Source organism: Carlito syrichta, unplaced genomic scaffold, assembly GCF_000164805.1.
Source record: "Carlito syrichta isolate Samal-C Ts95f unplaced genomic scaffold, Tarsius_syrichta-2.0.1 Scaffold303985, whole genome shotgun sequence".
NCBI lineage: Eukaryota > Metazoa > Chordata > Mammalia > Primates > Tarsiidae > Carlito > Carlito syrichta.
Window position 1 is genome coordinate 821,318 of NW_007248081.1, and position 18,731 is coordinate 840,048.

The 18,731-nt window shown below is 41.0% G+C and overlaps 1 protein-coding gene across 1 annotated transcript in view; it reads left to right on the top strand.

The window, feature by feature from the left end:
* TDRD3 (tudor domain containing 3) overlaps positions 1 to 18,731 on the top strand; it is a 128,952-nt gene that overhangs the window by 67,345 nt on the left and 42,876 nt on the right.

Consider the following 18,731-nt stretch of genomic DNA (forward strand, 5'->3'; position numbering starts at 1 on the left):
GATTTCATGATAATAGAAGTTTATTTGCTAGATTACATAGAAAAAGCGATGTATCATTTAAGAAAATAAATGTTTGATTTAGGCAAGATTTGTAAGCAGGATGTGTTAGTTTTCTGTTGCTGCATAACATTACCATGAAGTCAGTGGCTTAAAACAATGCAAATATATTATCTCATAGTCTGTGTCAGGAATCCAGGCACAACTCCCAGGGTCTTTGCTTGAAGTTGGCTGGGGACTGCTTTCAGCTCCTAGGAGCTATGCTCAGGTCATCACCACATGGTCCTCTCCATAGGCAATTTACAACATGCTGTTTGCTTCTGCAAGGCCAGCATGAGAATCTCTTCTGTTGCTTCAGATTTCTCTGACTTCTCTCTAACTTTGACTTATTAGTATTTTTGTCTCAATCTCCCCTATATTGTCCCACTGAGAGCTCCTTTGATGTCCTTTCATCCTCCTGTCCCACTACATTTGCTTTTGGCTTCTCTAGTGTCTCCTAATTCATAATGAGGTTAAGACAGAAAATAGTAATTTGTCTATGATCTGTGTGCTTATTATGCTTCAGTTCTCACAGAGTGCAATCTTCTACCGACAAAATGAAGTAATATTGGTATTCCAGATGGAAAAAAGCGTCAAATTTAGTTAAGACACCTGAAATGAGTATTGCACTCAAAACAGAAATTTGTGAACACGTTTGTGACACAATATTGTTTTAGTAGAATGTGTTGTATTTACATCTGTTATATGACACACAGTCAGCTAGCATGTGAAAAAAATAGAGAAATTATAATAGTTTTCTAGACTTTTAAATCTTACAATTAAAATATAGCCTGTAATCTTCATAAATTCCCAAGTGTAAGAAGTTGGAAATATTCATACAGACTCTAACATTTTATCCAAATTCACATGTTCGTGTGATCATGATTGGCACATACTTGATAGTCACTGTTCTCAAAGGACCACAATTTTTGTTCTTTCCTGAACATACTGTGTGGCAAGGCCAGCTAACCAACTTGGGAGATGGGCAGAAGGATTCTTAAAGGTGATAGCATTTAACCAAGTCCCAGGAGGAGCAGTCCAAGCAGAGGGAGTTCTCTGTACCCAGGCAGAGGCATTAGAGCACCAGTTCCTTGTGCTTGGGAGGGTATGGTAGAGACAGGGATCAGGGAGGGCAGTGGAACTTGTAGGCTGGAGCCAGACCACGATTTTGTCGTAAGGAGTTTTAATTCTTTCCTGATGTAATAGAAAACCATGAAAGAGTTTTTGGCATGAGAGCAATAAAGTTTACTTTGGTGTTTCAGGAAAAAGAATTTCTGCCTACAAGATGGGAAATGGAGTAAAATGGGGTTGAGATTGACATCAGACTACAGTGTTATGTGTTGTGAGGAATTATTCATTCTATAAATGCAGTATTTTATTTGGTATTTATTTGTACCAGATCTGTGGTAAATGGGGATACAAAGTATAATAAAATACTTCATTCAAAAAATTCAGAAAAATATATTGATATTGTGGCTCTTGTCCCAAAGCAACTTACTATCTAGTTTGTGAGACAGAGCAAGCCACAAACTAAAGGGACACAGAAGTGTTTATTAGAAAGAACTTCATTATTTATTTAGTGTAAACAGAAACAATACTGAATAAAATACAAGGGCTTAGCAGAAGTTATTTGAATACAGGAATCAGACATGATCTGGCATATTTGGTGGGACTCCCCCAAAACCTGGAATTATCTTTTGGAGAGCAGGCCCCTTGTAGTACACACAGAATTTGTTCCTCTGAATCAAATGGCCAACCAAAGTTTTTATCTTGAATTTTTGAGTAGGTTGTGTCATGATTTGTAGAAGAAATGTTTGAATTGGGACAAATAGGTGACTGGTTCTTCCACCACAACACACTTGCTCACACCACGCTGGTTCAGCAGTTTTTAACCAAAAATGACATGATCTCTGTGACCTATCTTCTCTATTTACCTTATCTCATCCTGAGCAACTTTTTTTGCTTCTCTGTGTGAAAAAAATCCCCAAAGGGAAACGTTTTGCTGATGTGGAAAAAATTAACGAGTTCAAGAACTATTTTGAGCAGTGGGAAAAAGCATCTTGATAGGTATATTGCCCCAAATGGAAAGTACTTTGAAGGTGAGTGAAGTTTAAACATGCAAGAATAGGCCAGGCTTGGTGGCTCAGCCTGTAATCCCAGCACTTTGGGAGGCCAAGGCGAGTGGATTGCTTGAGGCCGTGGGTTCGAGATCCGCCCGGGCAACTTGGTGAGACCTTATCTCTACAATAAATCAAAAACTATCTGGCTATGGTAGCACGTGCCTGTAGTTCTGGCTACTTGGAAGGCTGAGGCGGAAGGATCGCCGGAGCCCAGCAGGTTGAGGCTGCGGTGGCCAGGAGCGGCCACTGCGCTCCAGTCTGGGGAACAGAGTGAGACTCCAACTAAAAATAAATAAATAAATAAATAAATAACATACAAGAATAAATATACAACTTTTTGTAAATAAATTCTGGGTGTTTTTGGGTCCCCCTTGCATAGTAATTAGTCTTTTATTTAAAGTTTTATTGCCAAAATAAAACCCACTAGTTGTTTTGAATAGCTAGAGAATATTTTAATTAGGCAGATTTGATCACATGATTTGGTTTGCTATTTGGTTGTTTTAAATTTATTGTCTAGCACAAATAGCTAGACAATAAATTGATACATGTATAGGTGGAAGATGATTGTGCTTGTAGATGTTTCTTATATTCTTGGGTCTGTTTCCCAAATTGATGGGAAAGGTTGGTGGGCTACCCTCAGGTATCTTTAGCAGATATCATTCTGTTACTCTTTCTTTTGTTTCTCCACTCATACTACTAAGAGCCAATATTTTTAGGTGACCTGGGGTTCATTGTAAAAAAAAAAAAAAGAAAAAGAAAAGACAAAAAAAGAGATGAGACAAACTATTGATTGTTTTCAGCTCATTTTGAGATATCATTTTTTTTTTTTTTCCCTGAAGTTAAAGCTCAGAATAAACTTTTACTTTTGTAAATTTGAATCTCCACTTTGGTCTTTCCTCAGAATGTGGTCATTTTCTGTCAATCTTATTTTCTAAAATTAACTCTTCATTGATAGAAGAAATGTTGGACATTTTTCTAAGCAAAATGTAGAAAACTTTTCAAGATAGAGTTTCATAATGTTTAGTGGTTAAATTTCTTATGGACAACTAATAAAGGATTATGAATTTATAATTTTATTTATGTTTATATTACCAGCATCATTATTTGGATCTGTTACAGACTTAAATTGACATTATAAAGAAGTAATTTTGAGTCAGTAGTGTGTATACTTAGGGTTAAAAAAATTATTTCTAATATAATTGAAAAATCAAACCTTCCTTGCTATGGTTTATATCAGCATAAACTATCTGATAATTGTATTTAGTTTTAGTACTTAGAGAAGTAAAAATTTACTTGAGTAAGCCTTGGCCTTGGTGGACTTATTATGTTATATGAGATTCTGTACAGTAATGTGTCAACCTTGTTGGGAAAAAAATAGATCCCTTAAGGATAGGATTTTTTCCTGACGAACTTACTGGAGCTTAGTTATACATTTATGTTCATATATCATTCTCTCTAAAAGAGCAAAGGGTGATATCATTTCTTAATTCTGATTGTTAAAAATTCCATTAATTGATACATCTTTTCTTTTTCTCTTAGCACTAACTTTTTGTTGTTATATCTTTAAGTTGATCACATCTCATTCTAGTCAACATTTTTATTAACATTCTGAAAAAAAGAAATACAGGGTTACATTTTTTCTTTTGTTACCACAAGAAGGGAAAGGGATATTAAAGCAGATAGATACAACTGGTTCTACCAGTAGACTCACAGCTCTCATATTTACTAATTGTATATCTTTGGGAAAGTTACATAATGTTAAGCCTTAATTTCTTTACCGGGAAATGAAGAGATAGTAACAGTACCTGTTATAGGGTTGTTGGGAAGGTCAAATTAGATCATGTATTTTAAGTGCTCAGCATAGTACTTGGCACATAGGCCTCCATGTACATGGTAGTTCATGCTGTCATCATCATCACGATTAGCAATAGCCAAAGTGACAGCGTCCTCCACCTGTGCATCTGTTGTCTCTACCCTCACTGCCCTGCTTCGGACCCTCACCAGCCCTTCACTGTTCTTTGCAGAACTGTGTCTTTCCATCCTTCATGTTGTGGCCAGCGACCTTTCAAAACACAGATTTGATCTACTCCCTGTTAGGTTAAAATGCTCTGTGACTTTCTCATTGGCAGGATAAGATACAGGCTACAATGTATATATTGTTTTATATGGTGTTGCTTTACTCTGTTTTCTGTGGATTTTGTAAGAATTAGCATTTATCTTTGTTAATAGGACTGCATAATTTCATAAGCTGTATAATATCCATATGTAAATCATGTATTTAGATGTTAGCAGGTATAAAGATGATATTAATGGTTGATGAGTGCTTTCGCCACTTAATTCACCTACTTTAATGTGCAGGTCTTTGATAGTAGAAGTTGTCCTTTTTGGTTTTGTTTTTCTTTTACTCAAGTTTCAAATCACTTTAGATAGTTTGTTTCCAGTTCTCTTTGTGGACAACTTGTCACTCTTAGTAGTGCATAGTGTGTGTCAGTGCTACTTAGTGTCTGATCCATGAACAATTATAGTTTAAGTATTAAAATTGAGAGTGTTTAGAAACACTTTCAGCAATTTGACAGTGCTTCAATATTTGTTACTGCGTTTTTAAAAAGCAACAGTCAACAGCTAATTGGAAATGAAAACCAAAATCAACAAAAATCCTGTTCTTTCACTGTAGTTGAGTTTGAAATGCTCTGGCCTGTGTTGTTATGACTTTGTAGTCCCTGAATTTACAAGCATTCTGACAGCACCTGGGATTTCCCTTTTGTCAGAGTGATAAGGCCAGATCGTTTAAGGTGGTAGGCACAGTACTTGGTGGGAAGTGAGGCTTTCAAGCTCCATGGAGAGGCCACTTGGCAGTCAGCAGTGCTAGGCTTTTCATTCTCCCAGTCTAGGCACTAGACCTGTGGTACGTGACGTCAGAGGATCCTGGTGTGGGCTGCGGAGCCACTCTTAGGCTGTGTGTCTTACCACGGGGTTCAACCTCATAAAGCAGAGGCAAGCTGTCCCCACTATGCCTGTCCTGAATTCCTGGCCTACGGGATCTATGAGTACAATAAAATGAATGTTCTTTTATACCACTAAGTTTAAGTGGTAGATTGTTACTTATTGGTAGTACTAGAAAAAAATCCCCGATCTCATCTAAAATTGTGATTAAAAAAAAAAACTGAATCAACCTTGTCCTGCTATTAATATGTTGCTTCATAAGTCACTATAGTATTCCAAGTTTGTAAATGCATTTTAAAAGTTGGTTAATAACATTAGTGTCAAACTTAATTGCCTAGGTTTATTTTATTTCTAGGTCACATCTTTTAGCCACCTAAAATTACTATGAATGTATTATATATGTGGATATTTTCTTAACTGGTAATGTATCCAGCACTAAGCTACACACATCTCCAGAGTTTACTAAGGACCAAACCTTAAAAGACTTAATTTTTTAGAACTAATCTCTATAAAATACCATGAAAAGAAGCTGTGTAAGTTCTCTGAGATCCTTTTAGCCCATAGTTTTATTAGAATATTATTTTGGGCACTCTTAAGTTCAAACAGTCCAAATATGCTTTTCTCTGAATTATTTAAATTTTCCAGGTAGATGTTATATCTGATATAATTGAACATTAGTGACCTGAAGAAGTTTACCTCTGTTGCAGGGATTGCATGTTAAGTCTATGTTATTTTAACATAATGTATTTTATGTCATATGGTGTATAACTAATTTTCTTTGGTACTTGGATCTATAGAAGATAGGTACAGCTTTTCTCAGAATACTAGAACACATGAACCTCTTTTTCATTTTTGCCATTCTATTTTCTCCTCAATTGTTCATTCATTCAAACATTTTTTAACCATAAAATAAAATAATAGGTGTCATTTATTGAGCATCTACTGTGTGCCAGTGACTGTGTTAGGTGCTTTGAACACTATTAATTCATTTAATCATCTGCAAATGCCAAATATGTATTGTTATTTCCATTTGACAGATGAGGAAATAGGCTTGAACATTAATATTTGAATTAAACCAAAAATGACATAAAGTTACCAGTTCTGAATGGTTTTTGACCCACAAGTTTAGTGCCCCATGTATAAATGCCCATTATCACCAGAGAAGCCTTACCTGACTTTATGCAAGTCCACCACTGGGTGATGAAACAGCGTGCATTGATGAGTGAGTATGAAATAGGGTCCGAGCGCTTAATTCACAAACCCCGACACCAAAAGTACAAGTTATAAAAAGGAGAGGTTTATTAGTCAAGAGCCAGCCGGCGGCCACTTGCCTGCTGGACATGCAAGTCCCACAGCAAGGGCCCCCGTTTGCTGTTGGGGCTTGCTTAAATGGGGCAAAGCCACATTGGGACTTTCCAAGTGGGCCAGACTGCAACATCCTGGAGACCTAGGTGCTTTTCAAGCAATGCTAGTGGGGTTCACAGAAGTTAAAAAAAAAACTGTTAAACAGTGTAACCCAGCCAGCAGGTGCTGTTTCCAGTTTCTAGGAAGGGAACTTTTTGACTGTGAAAAGGCTGAGTACATGCTTAACTGTGCAAAGGCTGAGTTTATGCTTAGCCTAATTTTTGACATTGTGGATGTCTTTTTAAGCCCCCTTCCACATTCTCCCCTTTCAGTTGTTCCTGGAGTCAAATCATTGACTCTTCATACAGGGGATTATATTGAGTTCTGAGGACCATAAATTTTATTGATGACACACTATTTTTAACATAACCAAGGAGGCTTTTAACTAAGCAAGGCCCTACTGTTATACCTATTAGGAGCAGGAGGAGAGGCCCTGCCACTGCTGAGATCAGGGTTGTGAGCCAGGGGGACCAAGAGAAGAGGGACTGATACAAATTTCCCGGGGCTTGTCTTTGCAGCTCTCTTTGTTTTAGATTGTCTCTTACCAGGGCAAGAGTGTCTCGGATGACCCCGGATTGGTTTGCATAAAAACAGCACGTTTCTTCTAGGGCCTTGCATAGCCCTCCCTGCTTCATGAAGAGGAGATCAAGTCCCCTCCTGCTTTGGAGCATGACCTCGGCTAAGGAATTACTTGCTGCTCTAGGCGGAATATGCTTGACTCCAGGAATGCTAGGTCCTTATTAACGTGTTTACTTAGCTCTTTGAGGTTTTGGTCCCCAACGAAGCTGTACTTATTGCTGTAGACCCTGCAATTCCTAGGCTAATGAGGAGGGGCACTAATATGGGGACCCACTTGGATCGCCTGAGGCCTGAGAGTCCAAGGTGTTCTCGTCCCTCCGTTCCTTCATAGATATATACCTGGGGCAGTATATGCACAAAGACACATTTCTGTGGTGTCCCTGAAGTATTCTAAAGCAATACAGGGTGTTATACCTTGCATACAAGCAAACCAGGTGGTGGGGGGTACAACGGCCATGTGGAGGTTGTTAGAGGTTTTTGGATTGGGGATACTTATTACAGAGGCGGTATTACACGACATTTGGTAGGGAGAATTACTTATATCATAAGAGGGAGAATAAAGACAAGTTCCACATCCTCGAAGATCTCCCAGAGTAAGGGCCGCGTTCTGTCCCCAGGGACATAGTCCTAAGGACTGAGCTGTAGCGAGATCAAGAACGTGTACATGCTTTTCAGTGTTGCCTATTGAGGAATGATTAAGATACCCACTGCAATTCCTACATAGTAAGGGGGTCAAGGGTCTAGCCATAGCCAGCAGTCTTTTGTTACTTCAGGATGAGTGACATTTGCAAACCGGTAAACAGCGGATAGCATAGGGAGGAAATGATTTTCATTTCCAGGCGCTAATGCAGTGGGTAGGGGAGTGGGACCTGCCCCCGAAATTGTAGGGTAGGTAGAACCAGACGCCTGGGGCGGTTGGGTTGGGGAGTGTTCAGAAGGTTCAGGTTTTTGGAGAATTAAGTTGCTGTTGGGACCCATAGGATTTAGGTGTGGGTGATGACCTGCCTTTGAATAGTAAACAGCATGCCAGGATTGGGTCCTTCAGCCTACATTCTGAGCCCCCACATTTTACCTGTTTCCCATACCTGGCGGATGCTGAGGGCGTCTCAATGTATTATAGTGAGTCTAAGTGGGTTGCATGTTTGTATTTGGCTGCATTGGGAAGCAGGCTTTCTCCTGCGTAGGCTTATGTATGGGTCTTGGTTTTTCCAAGGAGCAATAGTTTCGCACTCCCATGCAGCACAGTGGTATTGTCCTGCTTTGTGGCAACGGGCTGGTCCCGATGCTGGGCAAGCATAAAAACCAACAGATTTAAGTCCTTTTTCATAAGCTAAGGTGCCGCATTCATCAATGTGTGTGCCCCTGAGGGTTAGACCTGGCTATAATTTACAAAGGTCAAAATTAAAGACAGGTTGCCTGCTTCCTCTGTAGGTGGCAAGTACGGTCCCAGTGACGGTATTTCTCAGTTCCCAGGATAGTTCCCTGGAGTATAGGGATTACGTGGGTTGGGCCAATAGGCCTCAAGCTGGGGAAAGTATGCAAGGAATCTGATTAAGATACCGGGACCCACAAAAGTCTTATCTTTAGAGGATCTTCTCCAGTAGCTGGTTTGATGACTTTCTATGTCTCTGGGGGTGCGGTAGTGGCTGCCTTTACTTGTGAATGATGAATCCAACAGCAGACACCGCTGATTTTGACAGCCGTAGTAGTAGTAAGGATTACTATGTGGGACCCTTTTCACCTTGGGGTGAGAGCCTCAGCTTTGTGTCACCGGGCTGGAATGTGTGTGGATGTTCCAGAACCAGTTTCCGGAAGGCTACCTGCTCGGTCTCAGTGACAGGTTGCTGAACTCTTTGAAGAGCCTGCAGTGACTGAAGCAAATTATGGTTAGACAGTTCGAGTGCTTTTTCCAGTTCAATTTTTGGAAGTAACAGTGGGGGTCATTCAAACAGAATTTCAAAGGGGGTTAGACCCTTTATGTAGGGGGTGCAACTGGCTCTTAAGAGGGCATAGGGAAGGAGTGTTACCCAACCTTCGCCGGTCTCCAGGGTTAATTTGGTCAAGGTCTCTTTAAGCGTCTGATTCATTCTTTCTACCTGTCCTGAACTCTGGGGATGATAAGCACAATGTAAGTTCCAATTTATCCCCCAGGTTTTTGCAATACCTTCAGTAAGTTTAGAAATAAATGCTGGGCCATTATCTGAGCCTATTGAGATAGGTAGACCATATCTTGGTATGATGCCATTTAGGAGTTTCTTTACTGTTACAGAAGCAGTTTCAGTTTTTGTAGGAAATGCCTCGGCCCATCCTGAGAAAGTGTCTACCAAGATCAATAGGTATTTATATCTATATTGCCCAGGTTTGACTTCTGTAAAGTCTATTTCCCAATGTCTCCCGGGGGTTAGTCCCCTATCTCGGACCCCTTGGGTGGATACACTGACCTTAGCATTATTAGTCTGCTGGCATGACACGCAGCTTTGAATGAGCTCCTGGGCGAGCTGGTCCAAATGAGGGAGATAGAATTCTTTCCTCTCAAGTTCAGTTAGTTTTGTTCTTCCCAAATGAATACCTTCGTGGAGCTGCCTTAGGATTTGTTGTCCCAGGACTCGAGGGAGGAAGGTTCTGCTGTCCTGAAGTTGAAGCCATCCGTCTGGGTTTGAGATTGTCTGCAATTTCTGTGCAGCGAGGAGGTCCTCTTCTGTATATTTTGGTGGCTCACATAGAACCGGAGGAGGCAGTGCCAGCAGGGTGGTTCTGCAGTAAGCAGCTTCTCTGGCTGCTTGATTTGCTTTTCTATTTCCTGTTTCCTCTTTTGAGTTTCCTTTTTGGTGGCCCAGGCAATGGATGATGGCGACTTGTTTGGGGGCCCATATTGCTGTCAGAAGGTCTAAGACCTCTGCTTTATTTTTTATAGCTTTCCCCTCTGCATTGAGCAATCCCCGCTCCCTGTAAATTGTCCTATAAACGTGTGCAGTTGCGAATGCGTACCTGCTGTCAGTGTAGATGTTGACAACTTTTCCTTCACCTGCTTTTAGGGCCTCAGTTAGAGCAATCAGTTCTGCTTTTTGGGCCGGTGTTCCCTGCAGAAGAGGCTCAGCCCATATATAGTTCCCTGTAGAGTGACCACTGCTGCCACTGCGTACCTTACCCCATTCTGGATGAAACTGCTCCCATCCGAGAAAAGTGTTAGGTCGGGGTTTGTTCTCAGGACATCGGTTAGGTCCCAGCACAGCTTCTAGAACTCAGTAGTTTCATAACAACAATGCAGTGGCCCATGGGACTTTCTTCTGGTAGTAAAGTTGCGGAGTTTAAGCTGGGGGTATGCTGGAACTTGATGTGGGGTTGATCTAAAAGCAGCGCTTGTTAATGGGTTATTTGGGCATTCGACATCCATTTGTCAGGGTCTCCTCGGAGTAAAGACTCCACTGCATGTGTGGCCCTGACAGTTAGATTCTGCCCCAATGTTAGTTTGTCTGAGTCCTTTACTAACATGGTAATGGTTGCTATAACCCGCAAGCAGGGCAGCCAGCCCGAGGCTACCGGGTCCAGTTTTTTTGACAGGTAGGCGACTGGCCTGTTCCATGGGCTGAGCTTTTGGGTTAGGGCCCCCTGGGCGATGCCTCGTCTTTCATCCACATAAAGGTGGAAAGGTTTTTCAATATCCAGCAAGGCCAGGGCTGGAGCTGAGACCAGGGCATTTTTAAGGGCTTGGAAAGCTTTGTCCCCTCCGGTGTCCATTTAAAATTAACTCTGGTTCTTTAAACTTAGGGATCCATAGTCGGCAGTATCCTACAGCTCCCAAGAATTCCCGGACCTGCCTTTTGCTTCCTAGGGCCGGGATGCCTTCTATAGCCAGAATGCACTGGGCAGTCAGGGATCTTTTATCTCCTTCCAGGTTATACCCAAGGTATGTGGCTACAGTTACACAGAGCTGAGTCTTTTTTGCTGACATGCAAGACCTCAGAGTCTGAAGTTCTTTAAGCAGGTGCCTGGTGGCATGCAGGCACTCACCTTCTGATGTAGCTGCGATGAACAGATCATCTACATACCGGTAGCAGATTCACTTCAGGGTGGTTGCCGGGAAACTCGGAGGTCTTGGCAGAGAGCTTCATCGAACAGCGTGAGAAAGTTTTTAAATCCTTGTGGGAGTCGTGTCCAGATTAACTGGCCATTTTCCCCCTTTTCAGGATCTGTCCATTCAAAGGCAAACAAAGGCTTAGCCAGTGGGATGCTGAAGAAGGTATCCTTAAGGTTCAGGACAGTGTATACCCGCGTCTCTGGAATTAACCCCCTGAGGAGGGCGTATGGGTTGGGAACTGTGGGATGGATATCCTCCACTCACCTGTTGACCTCCCTGAGGTCCTGGACAGGGTGGTAGTCTCCTATGCCCGCCTTTTTGACAGGAAGAAGCAGGGTTTTCCAGGATAAGTGGCACGGCACTAGGATTTCAGCTTCCCGGAGACACTGGACGTGGATTGCTATGCCTTTTTGGGCCTCTGGGGATATAGGGTACTGTTTTACCCTAATGGGCATTGCCTGACTTTTTAGCTGTACAACAACTGGCAGTTGATGGGATGCCAGCCCAGGGGAGTTTAATTCAGCCCAGACTTGGGGAAACTCAATCTGCAGCTGAGCCAGCAGTATGGCGTTTGAAGTGTTAAGAGGGGCCCCACCTTTTGTTAACACGTATTCCTCACTTAGGGGAAAGAAACAAGAATTTTTGATGCCCCCGGTGGGTTTAGGCTTGCCGTGGTTTCCTCAAAACCTGTGTTGTCCTTAAGTTTGTATAAGAGGTCATGTCCCAGGAGTGGGTACAGGCAGTCTGGCATTACTAGGAACAAATGAGTTACTTCCCCTTTTCTCAAATTTATTGTTCTTTCGGTGGTCCAGGGGCATAATTGAGTCCCGGTTGCACCCTGAACCAAGGAATGCTTATTCTGAAGTGGGCTGTTATACTTTTGGAGGACTGAATGCTCAGCCCCCATGTCCACTAAGAAGTGGACAGGGCTTCCCCCTACCGTAAGTTTCACCCTGGGCTCCAGGGGGGAATTGACAAAGCCCATTAGTCAGTTTGTAATTGAAGCACAGGAGTAGATTTCAGTAGGCACCCTCCCCCCCCAGAGAGCACTCTTGTGGTTGGGGTGGCCTGTCTGGGTAGTTTTTTATCCAGTGCCCAATTTTTTTACAGTAGGCCTATTGATTTTTTGCTAGTGGAGTTTTTCACCTGATGCCAGTTCCTCTTCTCCCTGTTGGCTGCTTGGGTTTAACTTCCTGTAAAGCTGCTGCTACTACTTGGGCCATCTTTTTGGTTTGTTGGTCTTCAAGCAGGTCCCTGCTATTATAGACCTTCTGGGCTACCTCAGTTAATTCTGATAAACTTTTCCCTTCAAATCCTTCAATTTTCTTCAATTTCTTTCTTATATTAGGGGCCGACTGGGAGACAAGGGCTGTAACTAAAGCCCTCTGATTTTCTGGAGCCTCTGGGTCTATGGGAGTATATGTCCGATAGGCCTTCATAAGGCATTCCAGAAAAGCCGTGGGAGATTCTTGTGGGCCCTGAGTTACTTCACTTACCTTAGACAAATTTGTGGGCTGCCTGGCGGCGGCCCAGAAATCCCCCCCATTAGAGTCCGGCAGTAAGTGGTGAGACACTTCCTACTGTGATTGGTGTTTGGGTTCCGATTAGGCCTCTCAACAGGGAAGACATGGTCCACATGGTCCTGCTCTGCCAGTCTGCTGTCTGGTCCCAGGACCAGTTTTCTTGCCTCCTGATGGATTCGTTCTCTTTCCTCTGCAGTAAAAAGGGCTAGGAGGAGCTGTTGGCAGTCATCCCAAATGGGCTGGTGGGTGAAGAAAATAGTTTCTAAAAGGCCTATGAGGCTCCGAGGTTTTTCAGAGAACGCTGGATTTTGGTGCTTCCAATTGTAAAGATCGCTAGTAGAGAAAAGGACATAAACTATAAAGGGCTGGCCTCCCGAACCTCCTGCATCTAGTCCTGGGGCTTTTCTCAGGGGGAGGACTGTGGAAGTTTGTGGTTCTGAGTTCCTGAAGATGAGTCGGGGTTAGTCAGTTTTTCGGGGGCGGTTGGGCCTTCGGGAGACGCATGGGGAAGTGGGGGATAAAGGGGCTGATATGAGGACCCACTTCTGGTGAGTGATGGGCTGAGAACCTTGTGGGCCCCCTACTCCCGCTCAGATGTAGAGCAGAGCGGGGGAATTTCATCATCCTCCAGTGGGCTCTGGAGAACCGGAGGTTTGGCTTTTGGAGTTTCCTGTAGGGCTAAAACACGAGAAGAATTAGCTTTCTTTTCAACTTTCTTCATCCATGGTGGCTGCTGCATTACCAGGAGGTACCAAGCAGTGATGTACGGGATCTGGTCTGGGTGGCATCGATAGACGAACTGTTGGACCTTCCCCACTACGGCAGGGTTGAAGGTCCCCTCCGGTGGCCAGCTGCAATTAGGAAATGTGGGCCATTTGAGGGAACAAAAGGTGATTAGGTTTCCTTGGTTTACCTGATAACCCATCTGCTGTGCCGCTTCTTGGAAATCCTTGAAGTGGCATAAAACCAGTTGCAGAGGGGTGTCATGCTTAGAGCACTGCTGGCCCATAATATCGATAGCAATTACAGACACAACAGTGACTAACACCGAATAAATAAAGACAGTAACACAAACTGAACAGACAGACCTAACTGCCCGAGGGCAATACTGGAGGGCCCAGGGACGTCTCACTGGGACCTTGGACCCAGGAATTAGTGCTGTGTCCAACTTTCCTGTACGTCCAATCAGAACTGCACACAAACAGAACAGGAACATGACTCACCTCTCAGAGGGCTCTGGGGACATTGTGAGTCTGCCAGAGATGACAATCAGCCGTTTGCGAGTTCACAGACTCACCAGGCCCGAAGAACACTGAGGTTCGTGGGTATGCAGACCCACAAGGTCAGCTGGTGACTGGGGCTGGGGATTAAGCTCTTGGATATCCCAGATGAGCCCCCAGATGAAATGGGGACCAAGCGCTTAATTCACAAACACTGATACCAAAAGTACAAGTTATAAAAAGAAGAGGTTTATTAGTCAAGAGCCAGCCGGCAGCCATTTGCCTGCTGGACATGCAAGTCCCACAGCAAGGGCCCCCATTTGCTGTCGTGGCTTGCTTAAATGGGGCAAAACCACATTGGGACTTTCCAAGTGGGCCAAGCTGCAACATCCTGGAGGCCTAGGTACTTTTCAAGCAATGCTAGCAGGGTTCACAGAAGGAAAAAAAAAAAAAAAAACTGCTAAACAGTATAACCTAGCCAGCAGGTGCTGTTGCCAGTTTCTAGGAAGGGAACTTTTTAACTGTGCAAAGGTTGAGTTTATACTTAGCCTAATTTTTGACATTGAAGATGTCATTTTAAGCCCCCTTCCACAAGTAGTGTGGGAAGGCTAGTGAAACTGCAGTGCTGCATTTGATCAAACAATTCTTGTGCTATTTTATGTCTGAGATATGCCAGAAAGATTAAAAAAAAAATTCAATTTGAGAAGAGTTGGTTGTAAGGAAAGAAATGAAGAGTGATCCTTTATATTTTAGATTTTTGGGCATTTCAGATTAAGAACTCTGATGACTCAGGTAAGATAGACGGGCAAAAGGAACATGATGGGCTCCCCAAAGTAATATCACCGCATCACATGTCCTCACTCCTTGCTTTAGCTCTCCTCATAGGAAGAAAAACCATTACATTCATAGAGGAGAACATAGATAATATTTTTCTATTACAGTTAGCAAAATATAGAGGAGGGTAAGGATTATAAGAGATTTTGCTACCATGGTGGTATGAGTGACAGTAATTACAAATAAGTTTTATTTTTTAAAACTGGTTTTTCTTCACAAAAGGAATGTATATTCACTCTGGGAAAGACTGGAGGGTGGTCATTATTCATTTCACAATGTTAGTATGGGCTTATCATGTGCCAGACATTGTGCTGTAAGAGACATGTAGGTAAACGAAGCACAGGTCAGGGATCTGAAAGTCTAGCAAGGGGTAGAGATTTGAGCAGTCCCATCCTATGCTACTGCTGTGCAGGCTACTGTCACATAGAAAGGGTTCTGACTTAGTCTCCATGGGGCTTTGGGAAGAAGGACCTCTCAGAAGAAGTGACGTCTGCACTGAGATTCTTGGAGAAGACAGAGGGGAGATGCTGGGAAGTGTTCAGACGCTGTGGAGGCATGATTTATGCAAATGTGTCCATCAAAAACATGTTTCATAACCCACTGAAAATGCTCTGAACAAAGCTTATCACTTTCACCAGGAAAACAAAGCTCTGTCTAAGGATAACTAACTCTTAGTAACTGTTGGGGGAAAAGGCAAAACTCTGGCTAGAAAAGCTCTCTGTAGCTCTCTAAATCTGCAGAATGGATTTAGAGGTGAAGGAGAACTTAACATTCATCCAGTTGAGCTAGCATATTTTAGGTAAGAAATTGGTGGTGTAATCATATTCCTGCAGTCTTTTTAAAGAAGGAAGAAAATCAGCTAAGTTACTTAGATGTATTCTCATTTAAATGGATCATTTTGTCCAAATAGTGCTTTTTTTTTGATCCTGGCAAGAAAATATTTTTATGGTCATCCTAACTTGAGGTCCATGAGGAAATACTAAAAATAACTCATGGTTATTAATGATTTAATGCCAGTGGTATAATGGTGGCTTTGTGGAGGTGTTAGAGGGGATATAATAATGGGAATCTGGAATCTGACTACTTGGCTAATCCCAGCTCTAGCCTGTACTAGTTGTGTGACCTCGATCAAACCTCTTCAGCTTCCTTATCTGTAAAATAGGGATGTTATTGTACCCTGAGGTCAGCTCATTTGGTGGGTTGTTTTTTTTTTTTAACTATATGGGAAATTTTACTGAACTAGACTTTGTATTTGCTTTTGTATTTGTAAAGATCTGAGTGTGGCTGGATGGGGCATCTTTGCAGTTGTATCATTGGTGTGTGTTGCATGCTTCTCAGAGGTCTCATGATTTGTTGTTCATTTATAATAGCTATGATCTTGTGCTTTATGTGCCGTAACTTTTAAAAAATTGACTTTTTCCTCTTTTTTTTTTAAGGGGATTTGGACACTAAAAAAATCAATTCTGTGAACATTGACTATCATAAATGTTTATTTTGAGCTTAGTCTTTATGTGTGTCATAACTGATTTGATTAGATGAAAACAACTTTATATTTGAATAATTATAAAAATTATAATTAAAGAAAAAAGCTGTGTTAGATTAAAATTAATGTTAATTCTTGTGACTGTTTTCTGGGATTTTGTGTTTTTCTTTAGCATAATGGACATCAATTCGAGGATATTGGAATACACAATATTGTTTCCCTTTAAAATTAATAGTGAGTAGTGATTATGGTTTTACTTAAAATTTACCTTCACAAAGCAGGCATGTAGTCCAGAAACTTTATTTATGCTGTCCTCCCTGCTTTTACTGAATGTCTTTTCATTACGGCTCCACTTCTTTAGAGGAGTATTGGTGTACCCCTGCTCTTCCCAGTTTCATCACAATAGTTTATTTCCTTCATAGGCTTTATTATTGTTTTAAGTTGCATTATTCTGTTTACTTATTTGCTTTTTTTCTCTTCCCATTATTACTAAAGCACCACAGGATAGAGGGGAATGGGTCTTACTGACTAGGATAGTGTTGATGCTGTTGGCAGGAGGTGCTCAGTAACTCTAATGAGTAACTGAATGAAGGAATGAGGGAAGTAGTATTATCCCAATTCTACAAAGTCACACACTGCTCCATGGTAGGACTGGAATTTAATTCCAGTGGTCAGTCTAATTTCAGTAACCCTTATGGACCCATGAAAAAGCAATTTTAAATATATTTTCAAAGTGAATCTTTACCAAAATCCTGTAGTCAGAGTCATTATTCACACTTTAAAGATGAGGATACTAGGGTTCTTTGTCACTGTCAAAGATGTGTTATTAGGAAGTGGGAGAAGCAATTTATTTGGTGTTACGCTCAGTGTTCTCTAGAGCAAATCAGGGATGGCTTTTCATAAACCCACTTCTTGTATATTGTACATTCTTTTTCTTCAGTCTCAATCTAAATCTAATGCAGTATGCTTTTGATGCAGACCTCTCTTACAGAAGGTAAAATACCAGAGTCCATTTTCTATTTCAATCTTGTACCCTTAGCTATGCCCAGGTAATGGTGTTAAACAGGTAGCAGTTTTGAGCTTGGAGGCATGTTCCATTCCCAATGTTTTCAGTAATTCTGTCTTTCTTTCTGCAAATGTCTACTAAGTGCTGCCCGTTTGCCTGATTCTCTAGTAGCTAAGTACTGAAGAAAACAATACTGAGTAAGACTCGGACCCCACTCACTGCTTGATTACTATGTAATAATATTTAAAGTAACCTCTCTTAAAGGAAAATATGTAACATTGAAATGAAGGGGAAAGACACTCATGAGATGCTATAAATGTAAATAGTAGATTGCAGCTCATGAGATATAGCATGAGTCTACTTTTTGTTAAAAAAAAGTCTGAATTATAGAGAAAAGAAACTGCTAATATCTAGAGGTACAATTGGATAGACAGATGATGAAACTTTCATTCTATACATTTTTCTAATAGAATTATGACTTTTTTTTACTTTTTCAATTTTCTTAGCATTTTTAATATATAAAAGGTTTAAAAGGTACATAAAAGATTTTTATCTGGGGAATGTTTATAGTGTATTTTGAATGAAAACCAGTATTAAAGTATGATCTTGATTTTCTGTTGTACCTACATTTCTCTGTATGACTTTTGTTATAAGACAATAAAGTTTTTATTAAAACATTCTTCTTGCCCTACTTTCAACAAGAAAAGAACCAAAACACATTTAAAAAACTAAAGAAAGTAAGGATCCTAACAAAAAGTGAAGGTTGGTGGAGTGGGAATGTATAAAAAGAAAGCACCTTATTATCAAGTTATTGGTTTTCCTGATACTATTAAGTTTGTTTGCATAATTGGAATGCTAATATTAATAGTCATAATAACAATGGCAGCTAACATTTACTGAGTGCTTGTTAAAGCCAGATACTGTTCTACATACTTTATGCATATTAACTTAATCACCTCAATATGTTCTATGATTACCCCTGTCTTAAAGATGAGGTTCAGAAAAATTTTTGTAAAATACTTTGCTTAAGGTTACAGAACTAATAAGTGGCATACTTATCACAGAAAGCTATGTAGTCCCTCTCCAGAGGTTGTACCCTAAACACTGCACTATCTTTCATCTCAGTACCTGTTCATGATCTTCTAAATACTGATCCAATTTTCAACACAGGTTTTAGTCTTTCTCTGTTAATGGAAAGAGATTATTACTTTGGGGTCAGAATTCTGACAGTCCTAGTATCCAGATTTATTTTTTATCGCATCTGTGTCTGTGAAAGAGCCTTTGTTATTTCTGCATCTCACCAGATGCAGGTGATAAAATTGTAGCTAGCATTTTGGTTATGTTCTGTTTTTCAGTTCTCTAGGTAGGCAATGTGGTGTAGTGGAAAATTGATGGACTTTATCTTCAGTTAGGTTTCATCTCAGGTTTGGCTTCAACATTTTGTAGCATAAACCTTTAGTTGACATTACTTTGTTTCTTCACTTGTAAAATAAGGATGATAATAT